Genomic DNA, 13991 nt, shown 5'->3' with positions numbered 1-13991 from the left:
CCGAGCCTGCGCTCTAGAGCCCACGAGACACAACTACTGAGCCCGCGCTCCACAACAAGAGAAGCCACCGCAGTGAGAAGGAGCCTGCGCACCACAACGAAGAGCAGCCCCAGCTCTCGGCAACTAGAGAAAGCCCGCGTGCATCAGTGAAGACCCAATGCAGCCAAAAATAAATAAATAAATAAATAAATTTATATAAAAAAAAAAGAATCAAGGTGGCCAACACGACAGCACCCTTTCCAGGGACCTCTCTTGGCCCCCTGGCCATTCCCACCACTTCACCTGCAATCCTGCCCCAGGGCATTTGTCCTCTGCCCTCCAAAATGGACAAAGACCTTAATTAGGGTGAAGATACAAGGATGGGGGACTCAGCTTTGTCACCTGTCTGCCTTACCTGCTTCACTTTTTTTTTTCTTTCCTGTTTAAGTTTTCTGCCACCGTTTAATTGCAGAGAACAGCAGCTCGGCCAGTAAATGGGCCTCTCCGACCAGGCCTGCCCTACGTGGTTAGGCAATTCCTAGAGATTAGGCTTCTTCCTTCCCCCTGCCAGGCTTTCCAGCCCCTCCCAAGGAGCCCCTAGTTAAAATGAATGCACTCCAGAACAACTGACAAGGGAGTGACCCACGCTAACAGTGGTACAAGTAAAGTTGGGACTGACAGAGGGCCAGGTCCTCAGGACAGGAGCAGGAAGGCGGATTCTCCCAGCTGATGTGAGCCAGCAACCACTGCTCCTTGCGGGACCGGGAGGTAACAGCTAAGCCCCAGGCCACACCACTTTAAGAAGCAGGAATTAGTCCTTAAGCCCCGATAGATAATGTTCATCCAAAGATCCTAGCACCAGCAGCCCCAGAGCACCTGGGAACTTGTCAGAAATGCAAATTCTTGGGCCCCACTCCAGGCCTGCACGGGGAGCGGGTCCTAGGAATCTGTGTTTTAACAAGCCCTCCAGATGAATTCTAATGCACGCTAAAGCTTGAGAACCACTGGTCTACGGGCCTCCAAGAAAGGGAGGAGCTGTGCCGGGCTGGGAGGGAGGAAGAGAGGCGCAAAGCGGCTGGGTGTTACAGGAGAGGTGCACGTAAGCTAGAGCAGAGGGGCAGAATGGCACAGGGAAGCAAGCGCGCTCTAGAGCTGCGCTGTCCAGTATGGTAGCCACTAGCCACAAGTGGTAATTTACATTTAAAACAGAAAGACAAATATCGCATGATCTCACTTAAATGTAGAATATTTTGAAAAAAACCCACAAAACCACATTTATAGTAACATAGAGTAGAATGGTGGTTACCAGAGGCTGGGATGTGAGGGAAAAGGGGAAACTGAAAAAGAAAGAAAGAAAAAAGAAAATAGAAGGATGGTTGCCAGGGGTTGTTGGGAGGAGGGTGAATAGCGAGTTAGTGTTTAATGAGGACAGAGACTCAGGGTTCTGGAGATGGATGGTAGTTATTGCTGCACAACAGTATGGATGTAGTTAACACCACTGAACTGTACAGTTAAAAATGGTTAAGAAAAAGATTAAAAAGTCAGGCCTCAGCCACACCAGTCACATTTCTAGTGCTCAATAGCGACTTACGGCTAGTGGCTACCATATTGGACAGCGTAGGACATGTCCATCATCGCAGAAAGTTCTATTGAACCACACTGTAGAGAATCCCAGTTCCACCTCCTTTGAGCTGTGTGACCTTGTGTAAGTTACTAACCGTCTCTGAGCCCCCGATTCCTACTTTATGAAATAAAGCTCGTAACATCCACCTACGTCATATGGCTGTTATGGAGCTGGAACTAAAATAATAAATGTAAATCACCTGGTACAACTGTCCAGGCTATAGCAGGAGCTTGATAAATAATAGGTAATACTCTTGCTATGATTTTATAAGCAACCATCAGGGACATTTTCTAATAGAATGGACAATCTGCATTGGCTAAGATGGACTCCTTTCACTACGTTTCGACTGCAAATTTCGAAGCTTGTGGGAGTGGCTCTGTCTTCAGCAGGACAAGCCAGCAGTGCCATCCTGAAGCAATACCCATTTGTTGGCAGGTCAAAAAATGGGGCATTCTAATCCAGAAGCAGCACTGAAGAAGACTTGTAGGAAGGCTACAATTCTTGAAGTCGGAGAGCCTCATTTTGTGCGGAGATTTTTCCTTTTTCCTTTTAAACCACTAATGTCACAATCCATGGGAAGAGGCCATTACATTAGACTCAAGGCTTCAGTGTTCTTCATCTAGAAAGATGCCCGAGAGATCTTGTAACCTTCTTGCAAACCTCCCCCCATAAAGAAAGCAAACAAAACACAGCCGAGATATCATCAAAAAGTCTACAAATAATAAAAGCTGGAGAGGGTGTGGAGAAAAGGGAACCCTCCTACACTGTTGGTGGGAATGTAAGTTGATACAGCCACTATGGAGAACAGTATGGAGGTTCCTCAAAAAACTAAAAAGAGAATTACCATATGACTCAGTAATCCCATTCCTGGGCACATACTCAGACAAAACTATAATTTGAAAACATACATGCACCCCTGTGTTCACAGCAGCACTACTGCCAATAGCCAGGACATGAAAACAGCCTAAATGTCCATCGACAGATGAACGGATAAAGATGTGTCATGCATACACACACACGCGCGCGCACACACGCACACACGCATGCACGCACATATATATATATATATATATATATATATATATATATAATGGAAAACTACTCAGCCATAAAAAAGAATGAAATAATGCCATTTGCAGCAACATGGATGGACCCAGAGGTTATCATACTAAGTGAAGTAAGTCAGTCAGAGAAAGACAAATATCATATGATAGCACTTATATGTGGAATCTAAAAAAATGATACAAAGGAGCTTATTTGCAAAACAGAAATAGACTCCCAGACATAGGAAACAAACTTATGATTACCAAAGCGGAAAGGGGGAGGAGGGATAAATTAGGAGTTTGGGATGAACAGATACATACTACCGTATATAAAACAGATAAACAACAAGGCCGTACCGTATAGCACAGGGAACTATATTCAATATCTTGTAATTATCTATAATGGAAAAGAATCTGAAAAAGAATATATATATACAACTGAATCACTTTGCTGTACACCTGAAACTAACACAACATTGTAAATCAACTATCCTTCAATAAAACATACACACACACACACACACACACACACACACACACACACACAGCGAAGAGCAACTGTACAACCCGGAAACATCCTCTGTGCTGAAGAGCAGTCATGAGGGAGAGAATGGGCTGGCAAAATGGGAATAGTACTTCATATGGGGTTTTATTCTAATTAGGAAATAGGGAGTCACTGAATGTTCTTGAGCTAGAGTGACAAAGTTAGAGGGTTGCTTTAGCGAGAGGAAGAGCAGCTGGGGGAGCAGGACAGGAGTGGGGCAGAGTAGTAAGGAGACTGAGGATCCTGCCAGGTGAGCCATGCTGAGGCCTGTGCTCCCGACAGCGGTGGGCAGGGTTGAGGAGAGGAGGACGGTGGGTCGAGCCTATGGGAACTGGCAGCAGAGTTGACACGGGGAGCCAGGGATAAAGGGTCCAGGCTCCCGGCATTGAGGCTGCATGCTCAGACATCATGTCCAAGAGGCCGGTTTTCCCCTTCAAACTCCTTTGGAGGGACTTCCCTGGCAGTCCAGTGGTTAGGACTTTGCGCTTCCACTGCAGGGAGCCCGGGTTCGATCCCTGGTCATGGAACTAAAATCCTGCAAGCGGCGCAGTGTGGCCAAAACAAAAAAAAAAAAGAAAAACAACTCCTCTGGAGAAGCATTTCCATTCTTCACATGGACTCTGGACAAAGCCAGCTCTGTGGGTAACGGGTCAGAAGAGTCAGGTAAGGGACTGGCAGCAGGACCCTTGCTCAGGTTGGGTTCTCTGGCTTAGAAATCATAACAAAGCCTCCCTTTCCTGATCTACTCAGGCCTCCTGGGTGAATCCCAGACTTTCTAATGTTCTGGATGAGTAACATTAAAAAAAAAGGAGGATCCAACACGAGTTGGACAACTTCCGACTTTGTCAAAAAAAGATGTTAAACTACAAATGTCATCATTCATAAAAGAGACTTTAACACTAAGAAAAGTGGGAAAGGCCACTTTAGAATAAAGGGAAGCTCTGTAAAATGGAAAAGGTTTAGCTTTAAAAAAGAGACTGAGTACATTTTCACTCTTCTTCCATTTAACTGTGCATGGGTAGAAATTTTGTCCCACATGGCGTGGTAGTCCTCAAGCCCGGTCTGTAGGGATCACGGGTTTATGTGACTTTCCAAGACGGTTCCCTGTGCAGTTTGGGCTGTAAGAATCAGGCTTGATGACCCCAAACCCAACTGCCCAGCTCCTAAGAGCAGAAACAAGGCTTAAGGTTTCCGGCGTGGGCGTGTCTAACATGGAAAGGCCAGGCAGAATCAGCCTCTTCTAGCCTTCTTAAAATGCAAGTAAGCCACAAAGGATCCTAGAACAAATATTGATATTTTCACATTCAATAATTTCATATTTAGTCTAGCGGGTTAGTGATTTCTTTTTTTCACAAAAGGAAATTGCAGCCAGAGCTAATTGCTCAATCTGAAATGTATCTGGACATTGTTTAGATGTTGGAAAGGAAACGGTAACACTGCAGTTTTAGCAAAGAGGAGGGCATTATTTGAGAAAAAATGCAAATGTAAATTAATAGAAAATGCAGTCCTGAATGGTTTTCAAAGCTTCAATGTACACAGTGGAAACAGCGCCTCTATTTTGAGCTTTCCTTGACATTTTTCTTATTTTTAAATGCAAAAGGAAATGCATCGGCACAGGCTCAATCCATTCCCATCCATTGATTTGTTGGCCAATCGACGGCCACTGTAATCTGAAAAAAATAACACCAGTTTCTCTGAACCTTTCCAAGAGAGGCTGTGTTCAGCTAAGCTTAATAAAGAGAAAAACAGCAAGGACCATCTGGAAAACACTCTTCCGGAGTCGCGAAAGATAGTGGCAGCCTTTGCCCAACCTGCTATAAATAAGTGTCTCAGGAAAAAAAAAAAAACACCCGATTTTCAAATCTGTTTCTACTTAATACAGCTGCAATAGAGTTTATTTAGCTTTTCCCTATAGCAGGAAGACTGTTTGCATTTTTATGACAAGGGTCTAAATGTTTTTCACAGCCATTTCCATTGCCATCATTTTGAGGAACAACACACCACTCGGACCTGTCTGTTGGCTTCTGCAGCACACAGTGGTGGCCCCAGTGGGCTCTGCACCACGAAACTGGCCTCCAAAGCCCAGATTTATGATCCTGCTTCCTCTCCCACTGTTGCAGCCATCACCCATATCCTACCCTGCAAGGGCTGGGCAATTCAGAATGACCAAGAGTCACGTGCTGCATATCAATTATTTATCTGCCTGGACCCAGCACTCGGTGGATGTCTGCCAGCTCATTGCCTCTTCCTTCATGCTGACAAGGAAGAGTCAAACCACTCTTCAAGGGAGGCTAGAACTCACCACTGAGGGTCTAACTGCTGGCTTGGCCAACCCCTCCATGCTCACCTTTCCAGCTTTCCTCACTGGCTACGCCTGCAAAGGAATCCCTCTACAATCGACACTTGGAACTCCTTCGGACACTCTTTAGAAAAGGTCGGCCTGCCTTGGATGGCTGCAAAATGAAGTGGCCCCCAGTGATGTCTGCACTGAGCACCTGGCCATACCCTTGAGCACCCGCCAACACCCATCCCCCTCCAACGACTGTCAGGGCAGCCTGGGTCCTGGGACACTGTCCTGTGGAATGAGCAATCCACCTCTCTGTTCTCTCTCTGTCCCCCAAGCGCCCATCCCATTTCCACGGATGGGCAGGGAATGGTTCAACCCCATGACACCTTCCCCGTGAAGGCATGACCACCCCCCTTCTAGCCTTTCCAGGGACCACCAGTAAGAAGATGGCCGAGGGCTCATCCAGCGGCAGCATTCCATCTGTTACTGTTGACTGCAGGCATTACCAGGACCGAGCTGGCTGAAGGAGCCCTGCTGCCGTTCTCTTTCCCAAGCAGAACTGCTGCAGGGAAATAAATGTGTGTAAGAGGGGGGAAAACCGGAAGGGGTGGTGAGGCCCACCTGAATTTGAACGTCCAATAATTTTGAAAAATTCTCCATCTCCTCACCATTGACTTTCTCTCTCAACAGCGCTGGAAAACACAGAAATGAGTGGTGGGTAAAGCGCTGCTACGATCTGAAATGAGTCTATTACAGTGTTATGAGCAGAGCTCTCCCAAGTACACTAAAGGGCTAAATTAATTGGCTCAGGCTTAAGATGCTACAGGAGAAATGACAGTGGGGGGAGGGGGTGGGGTAGAGGAAGATGCCTGGTGGCTTTGAAGGCATGCCTGGAATCAGGTGCATATGAAAAAGAAATTGGGGAGAAATAAACCTGTTCTCTTCATGAAGAAACAGAGAAGCTGTTAGTTGTTACAACGTGCCCCCCAATTACCCATGACTTATTTGATCACCTGACTTAAAAAAAAATCTCTGGGGCTTCCCCGGTGATGCAGTGGTTGAGAGTCCGCCTGCCGATGCAGGGGACGCGGGTTCGTGCCCCGGTCCGGGCAGATCCCACATGCCGCGGAGCGGCTGGGCCCGTGAGCCGTGGCCGCTGAGCCTGCGCGTCCGGAGCCTGTGCTCCGCAACGGGAGAGGCCACAGCAGTGAGAGGCCCACGTACCGCAAAAAAAAAAAAAAAATCTCTGTATAATCTCTTATACAATCTCATAGACCCTTCCACCCTCTTTAAAATTAAATCAGGCACATGACCCACTTCCAACTGTTAATTAATCACCCCCATGAATTGTACATGTAATTCAGAGGGGGAAATTGTGTCTTTTATTATTTCAAACTGAAAATTTCCAAAAGCCACAAATTACCTATTAAATCTTGGTCTAGACCAGTGGTTCTCAACCAGGGTCCATTTTGCCCCAGAGGGGGCATCTGGCAAGATCTGGAGACATTTTTGGCTGCCACAGCTGGGGTGGGGAGGGGGGCAACACTTCTGGCATCTGGTGGGTGGAGGTCAGGGATACTGCTAAACAGCCTACAGGGCACACGGCAGCCCCGCAGCAGAGTGACCTGGCCTAAAATGTCAACAGGGCCAAGGTGGAGAAACCATGCTCTAGATAAAGGCAAATACGCTTGGCCTTCGATATTTGTATCTTTGGCAGTCATCAAAGGAGGAAAATCCCATTTTCCTTGAAATCTAAGGTTGGCTTACATATATGTTTACTAAGGACATATTTACTCCTTTCCAAATAAATGAAACAGGTTCTCAATCTGAATCTGGGAACATTAAAGAAATACTGTGATGACGGTGGAGCTAGGCAGGGTGCATTTTAAATGCATATTTCATCAGTCTAAATGGATGGAAATTAATATCTCATAAAATAAAATGATTATCTAGTTACATTCCGTACAAAACCAAAATCAATACACTGCATCTTACTTAACCTGCAATTAGTGTTTTGAAGAACTAAACCAAGGAAACGCCATTCTTTCCCATTTCTTGCTAGCTGGGTACACATTTCTGAGCATGAGGCATTAAAAAGCAAACAAGCAGACAAAGCCCCCCTTTTTTTTAAGCAGATTTTTCCAGAGCATAAAAAGCTTTCTGAATCATTCTATTTTATTTACTATAGATTCAATCATTCTTTAGTGAACAAAACATGCAGCCCATTCTGTTGGTTATGCCTGCACGGCTTTCCAAATACCCTCAAAACTGGGATGATGAATCACACACTTTGTGGCCCCACTGTGTGTGTGTGCGCGTGTGTGCGTGTGCGCGTGTGTGTGTGCGCGCGCGCGTGTGTGTGTGTGTGTGTGAGGTGGGTGTGGGAGTCCTTCAGTCAATTGTTTCCATAAAGTCTTAAGAGCAGGTGCTGAGATTCTCTAAAATTCCTTTAGTTCTAGAACATTCTGTGTGGCTGTGTGGTGTCCCCAGAATGAGGATGGGCTTCGGGCAGGAAAAAAAGCGTGTTCCTAGAGTTGGCCTAGAGCTTCCAGGCTAAAACCGTGGAGGCAAGAATGGCTGACAGCTATAGCATTTCGACCCTTCCAGGCCACCGTTCCTTTCCGTGAATTATAAGGCCAAAGTAGGCAAACACACAAAGGCAAAAATAACAGCAATGACAAAAACGCCAAAGCATACCCAGCCTTGGCTGCCAGTGAGGCCCAATTCCGCTGCTGAGAAAGAACAGTTGCTACAGTGCAGCTGGAGGAGCTTTTCCAGGGAACTGGTAATACCCTGGCTGTTAATGAATTATTTTTCGCCAGAATGTCGGATTCTTCCTGTGCTCCAGTAAACAGTCTGCTTCTGCCATGGGAAACAAAACCAGCTCCTTCCGAGGAGCTCCAGGAGGTCAGCCAAGGGTCCCCTGTGGGGGCAGCCCCCTCAGGAGCCAGAGCCACAGGCGCCTGACCTATAAATCACCGAAGCCCCAAGTTCATTATTCCAGCTCTTTCTGTTTCCTCGGGCCATGCCCAGGGCCCAGGGTAGGGCCCAGGAAGACCGCAGTGCCTGCTGTGAGCCTTCCCCCACCCTCCTGAGCTGCCCCTTGCTCAGGGCTCCTCATCGGTGGTACCACATGTGTGTAAAACTGGCCTTCCTGGTGTTCATCCTGTCTCTCTCGCAGAAACTGCATTTATTCCCTTGCTCTTGTTTTCATCAAGCTGTCAGGAAATGACTATGTGCGTCCCCCTCTTTTCCTTTCTCTTCTTTAAGACTGGCCCCAGACCCAAATAACCCTCTCTCAGCACAAGGCTGCCTACTGGGGACACTGTTCTCCAAACACACACCCCCGGGAAGGATATTATTAGAGCAGGTGTCAAGGAAATCAGTCGCTCAGGAGGGAGACAGCTCTCCAGTGGGCAAGGACACTGGCCTGGGGTGGAGGAAAGGACGGCCAGCCCTGCCCACCCCAGCCCTGTCTTGCTCTCTCATCTCCATTCAGTTTCAGGAGCCCACATTCCTCACGGAAGGTGACGGAGCAAACACGCAAAATGGCACCTTAGCTACTGATAATCAAAGTTGCCCGATGCCAGACTGTTGTGGCTCTTGAGTCAGTCCCATGCCTCCCACCTGCCATGGGGATGGAGGGCGTTTATGCCCCCCAAAACTTCTGGAGGTGCTATGAGGCTGAAGACACAGGCTGGTAGAGCAGAGCTGCCTAATAGAAATACGTATGTAATTTTAAAGTTTCTAGTGGGCCCGTTAAAAAGATTAAAAGGAACAGGTGACGTTAATTTTAACGCTAGCTTATTTAACAAATATATTCAAAATATTATCATTTTAACATGTCATCAATATACAAATTATTAATGAGCTATTTTGCATTCCTTCTTTGTACTAAGTCTTGGAAATCCTGTGTGTATGTTATCGTCATAGCATACCCTGCTTTGGACTAGCCACCTTTCCACCTGCTGAAAAGCCACATGAGACTAGTGGCCACTATACGGGATGGTGCAGGTATAGTATATTTCCGTCATCATAGAAAGTTCTATTAGACAGTGCTGGGCTGAAAGACCAAAAAAGCTGTGGAAAGAACAGTGACGTGTGAGAGCAGGATGGGCGATAAGAATTACAGCAGAAATGGGAACTGCAAGGATTGGGATGTTCTAGGAGCCCAGCCCTACCTCTAAGCGGAGATTAAAATGGGCTCTTACGAGAGGCCCAGGGCCCATGCCGACATGGTGCGGGGCTGCGGGCTGCCCAAGGCCGGCGAGTACAATCATTACTTAAGGCATCTGCTGCTTGAGCAGCCTGTATCTTAGCTCTTCGGATCTCTTTAAGGCAGGGGCTGGGACAGAAGATCACCAAAGTCACGTATGTTCTTTCAATAACAATTCTGGGTTTACAATCTAATTTGGTGAAGCAGATACAGAAACATGATCCAATTACGTGCGCCTGCGTCTGCGCGTGCATGTGTGTTCCTATGAGTGTTCTTGGCTGGAGAGAGAAGGAGGGTCATGTGCGAAATCCAGAAGTACTAACGTGGCCGCCCAAATCACCTCCTCAGCAGCTGCCGTCAGAACACAGCAGAGCGGCAGCCTTGAAAGGCTCATCAGAAATCGCGAGCCACAAAGGAGACGCCTTGAGTCTGGTAAAAATGAGATGATGGGCATCCGGGCAGACGGTCAGGTGGGAGGGAGAAGCGGCAATCAGAGGCATTCTCCAGAGACAAGCGCTGCCAACTCTGCAGCAAGGATGTCACCCTGATCCCCAAATCAAGCTTAATTCAGGGTCCCACGCAGGCTTTTGTGCACGGGAGAGCGCAATTAGCCATCTTTCCCCTTCCTCAAGAGCCTCATTCTCTGAGGTCCCCCTCACATTCTGATCATGGAGGCAGCAGAGTCAGAAACACCTCATATGTGGATTCAAATCCTGGCTCTCCCAGTGGCCCCAGAATTTCTAGGGGGTTAAAGGCCACCATCTGGTTGGAAGGGGGCTAAAAGACTTGCTTTGATGGTGCAGTTGCGGAGCAAGAACCCACCTTATCTTTATTTAGAGTTTATTTATTTGAGACGGTTAAGAGTCAGAAATACCTTACCTACCCTCTGGGCCCACCATAGACCTCAGGCTAATTACTTAATCTGTCTCATCCTCAGTTTCCTCGTGTATAAGGTGGGAATGCTAACGCTCATCTCACATGGGCTCCTCAGCTTGGAACTACCCAGGGCTAGAACTGCAGCATGACACCAGGCGCTCCGAGACCCCAACCAAACACAAATCTCTGGATTTCTCCCTGCTGGTCTCCCTTGATAATAACTTACAGCTCCCTCCCACCACCATTCACTCCATCAGTTCCATCATTTAGTCACTCAACTCTCATTCATTAAGCAACGGTTGGGTGTTGGGAATTCCAAGACGAAAAGGCACAGTCTTTCCATCTGAAATAGTTAAGGGCTATTTGGGGTCTATCTACTCGGCACATAAGCATGTACCCTGGGTGGCTGGGCTGCCTCACTGGTGCCCCCCTCCCCCAGTCAGGTACTATATTTGGTAGGGGCTGAGGACTCCGGTCTCCGGGAGAAATAAATAAGAGACTTGGGGGAAGGGTAGAGGAACATGTTGCCCCTTTAAGTCATAACCACCGAAGTCTGGAATCAGACACTCAACTGGAAATTTCTCTGAGCCTCAGATTCCTTATCTGTAAAATAATGCCTCTGTTACATCATGGTTTCCCACATGTAAAGTGTCTGGCAGACAGAGGGCAACAACAAATGTTAATTTCCTTCTTGACTTATTTCCCTCCACTACCCTCCTTCCCTGAATCTAAGGTTACAGGAGGAGCCAGAGAATAGACACTTGCTATTTTCTTACCGTACATTCAGAGCACACTGTGTGTGGATGTCTCCACACACAGAATACCTCCACTCTGGGTCAGATGGTTCTGGGGAGACCAGTCCTATCTAGTTTTCAGGTCATTATAGCTAGGGCTATATTGGTCTTCTGGTGCTATAGCGCTTCCAGCAACACCTCGTCACACACCTTCCAGCCTTTTTCTTTCTTTCTTTTCTTATTTTTTTTCCATTTCAGGGGTCCTGTCTTGGTGGCTCTGTTTTCTGGCTGCAAGACTTTTCATTTGTTTTACAGTTCTTGACCAAAATGCCCATCAACCGAGTTCTCATATTGGCAATTGGCATCACCTGGAAAGCTGTTTTCTCGTTTGTTCCTGAGACGGGCAGATTTTCCTGGGCCAAAACTCACCTGTGGAGGTCTGGGGCTTCTTTGCATGATAAAGGACCTCTCTGGCTGGCTGAATGGTACCATGGGCTGGTGCCAAAGCAGCCAGTACCCCAAGATCCAGTCTGACTTGGCTCGTGGTGCCCGGCCACCTTGTGGACGTTCCCAGTGGGCATCTGTCAGAATGAGGCGGAAGCGCCCATTCACGGGATATTGTGTGTGGGGTGGGGGGTAGGTGGCTTCTCTGGGCTTCCAAGGGGCAGAGAAATCGGGATGCCACCGGGCTTATAGCCTTCCAGCCACCCCGCCTTCAGAAAGTAGCACAGCTCCCTGTGTTCCCCTTTGAGAAGAAAACACCGAGGACAAAACAGTGGGTAGGGACATGATGCTGCTCGGGTGAGCAGCTCCCATTCACTAGGCGCCCCACTGCCCTCCTCCCATGCTGCCACCCCTCTACTGGAACAAAGGCATATCACAACACATTTTCAAAGTTATCAAAAGTCTCTTGGTCAATCAACAAACGATTCTGATGACGCAAAAGGAGGAAGAGAGACGTCTAGAAAACGGTGGGAGATTCCTTGGGAAAAGCACACAAAACCTTGCCCGATGCACGCAAGGCTAAGAATTGTTTTCTCCCTGCTGGCTGCTTTTCTCTCTGTTCTAAAGAGCAGCTTCCAAGAATCAGCTAAATAAAGGGCTCGCACTAGAGGATGAGAGATAATGCTAAACCAACAAAAACAAAGACCCAAATGAAACAGAGCCAGCCTGAGAATCCGCGGTTATCAAAACTTTGTTTGGCCGTATCTATTTATCATCGCTGCACACCCGGGCTCTGCGGAATATCATTCTGTTGATGTCACTTATCCTCAGCAAAATATTTACACATCCTTAAAAACGCCAGATGAGGGGGGCCGCCCCCGCACTGCCGCGAGCGGCCCCTCAAGCCCCGTCGCCGAGTTCTGGGTAGACCGTGAGGTGGCTAACGACGGTGGGTGGCTCCAGCGGGCACAGGTAAAAGCTGCTGACAGTTCCGGCAACGCGGCCACGCAGGCGCTGCGCCCTGCCCTGCCCACCTCTCCCCTACCTGACTCTGTAAGAAGCAGCCACATCCCCGATACGGTGTCAGCGTCTCCTCCTCCTCCCCCTGCCTTTCTCATTGATTAAGTTCTCAAACCATTGTTAAAGCCGGGTTGCTTTTCCCTGGAAAACTGGGCTGAATTCATTAAGCTTCCCCCATCACAAAAGGAATATTCATAAAAGTTTGGCAGGCAGAGAGGGAAGCTGACTGCGTGCCTTGGGGTGGGTGACAATTCGCTCCTCCACAGCCACCTTCTTCTTCCGTGCCCCATCCCTCTCTGCATCCATCCGTCGTGCCCCAAACCCACTCCAGGGACTTCTGACAGGGAAAAACAAAGCAGCAGCTGTTTGGCAACATTTCTACCCCCTCGCCGGCAACTGTGGTGGGATGCCATTTCCCCACCCAGGCGGAGCTTATCCTGAACAATAGTCGGGCTTTAAACGGCAAACAAGCAAACACACAGAGCATAACCCCAACCCCGAAAAAGCCAACGCGGAGGAAGGCAAGAACTCCCTCCGCAGCAAAAGGCACCGCTGAAACGCACGCAAAAATGCAGCGAGAAGGCTGCTCGGTGCCTAACATGGCAGAAAGCCCGAGCTGGTGCGGCCACCCCGGGTCTGGGCATTGGGGGGCACGAAGGCTCGCGGGGCGCCGACGCACACTCACCCAGCTCCGGAAGGATGCGGGGCTGGCCGAGCGTCACAAAGACGAGCCCAGTGAGATCTGGCAAAACCCAACTTTCCACCCTGCTCGCCAGGGCCGCCAGATACGTCAACAGAATCCATCTTTCGAAGGGCCTGGAAGGCGCCGGGTTTTCCGGGCCAGGGCAGAGCGGCAGAGCCGAAGGCGGCCCGGGTGCGATGCCCGGGCGCGGAGTCCGCCGCGCGCCGCCCTCTGCGCCCGGTGCCAGCGCCGGTGGCGGCCCGAAACCCACTTCGGGGCCCCCGCCCCGCCGCCCGGCGCCGCCTCCCCGGCCGGCCCCAGCCCCGCCGGCCAGTGCGCGGCGCCGGGAGCAGGAGCGGGGCCCGGGGACGCCGCGCGGGTGGCGGCCTCGGCTCGCGTCCCCGCCCCCGCCCGGCCCTCCTCGCTGGCCCCGGCCTCCGGGCGCCGTCCTGCCTCCGGGAGCAGGCCCCTCCCCGGGCGCCGGGCCCCGCCAGGCGCGCCCAGCCCGGCGCGCCCCCTGCGTCCCGGTGGCAGGTCCGCGC

At 49.3% G+C, this 13991-nt stretch overlaps 1 protein-coding gene across 1 annotated transcript in view; it reads right to left on the bottom strand.

Annotated features, from left to right (window-relative positions):
* Positions 1-13770, bottom strand: part of RAI2 (retinoic acid induced 2) — a 59329-nt gene extending 45559 nt beyond the window's left edge. The window contains exon 1 of the mRNA XM_027095765.1: positions 13453-13770. The gene's annotated coding sequence lies outside the window, so the exon portion shown is untranslated. The remainder of the gene's footprint in view (positions 1-13452) is intronic.
* Between the last annotated feature and the right edge of the window lie 221 nt (positions 13771-13991).

Source organism: Aethalodelphis obliquidens, unplaced genomic scaffold, assembly GCF_003676395.1.
Source record: "Aethalodelphis obliquidens isolate GAN/ISIS:26980383/991018 unplaced genomic scaffold, ASM367639v1 scaffold94, whole genome shotgun sequence".
In the NCBI taxonomy this organism is placed as follows: domain Eukaryota; kingdom Metazoa; phylum Chordata; class Mammalia; order Artiodactyla; family Delphinidae; genus Aethalodelphis; species Aethalodelphis obliquidens.
This window is presented reverse-complemented; position numbering and strand designations above follow the sequence as displayed.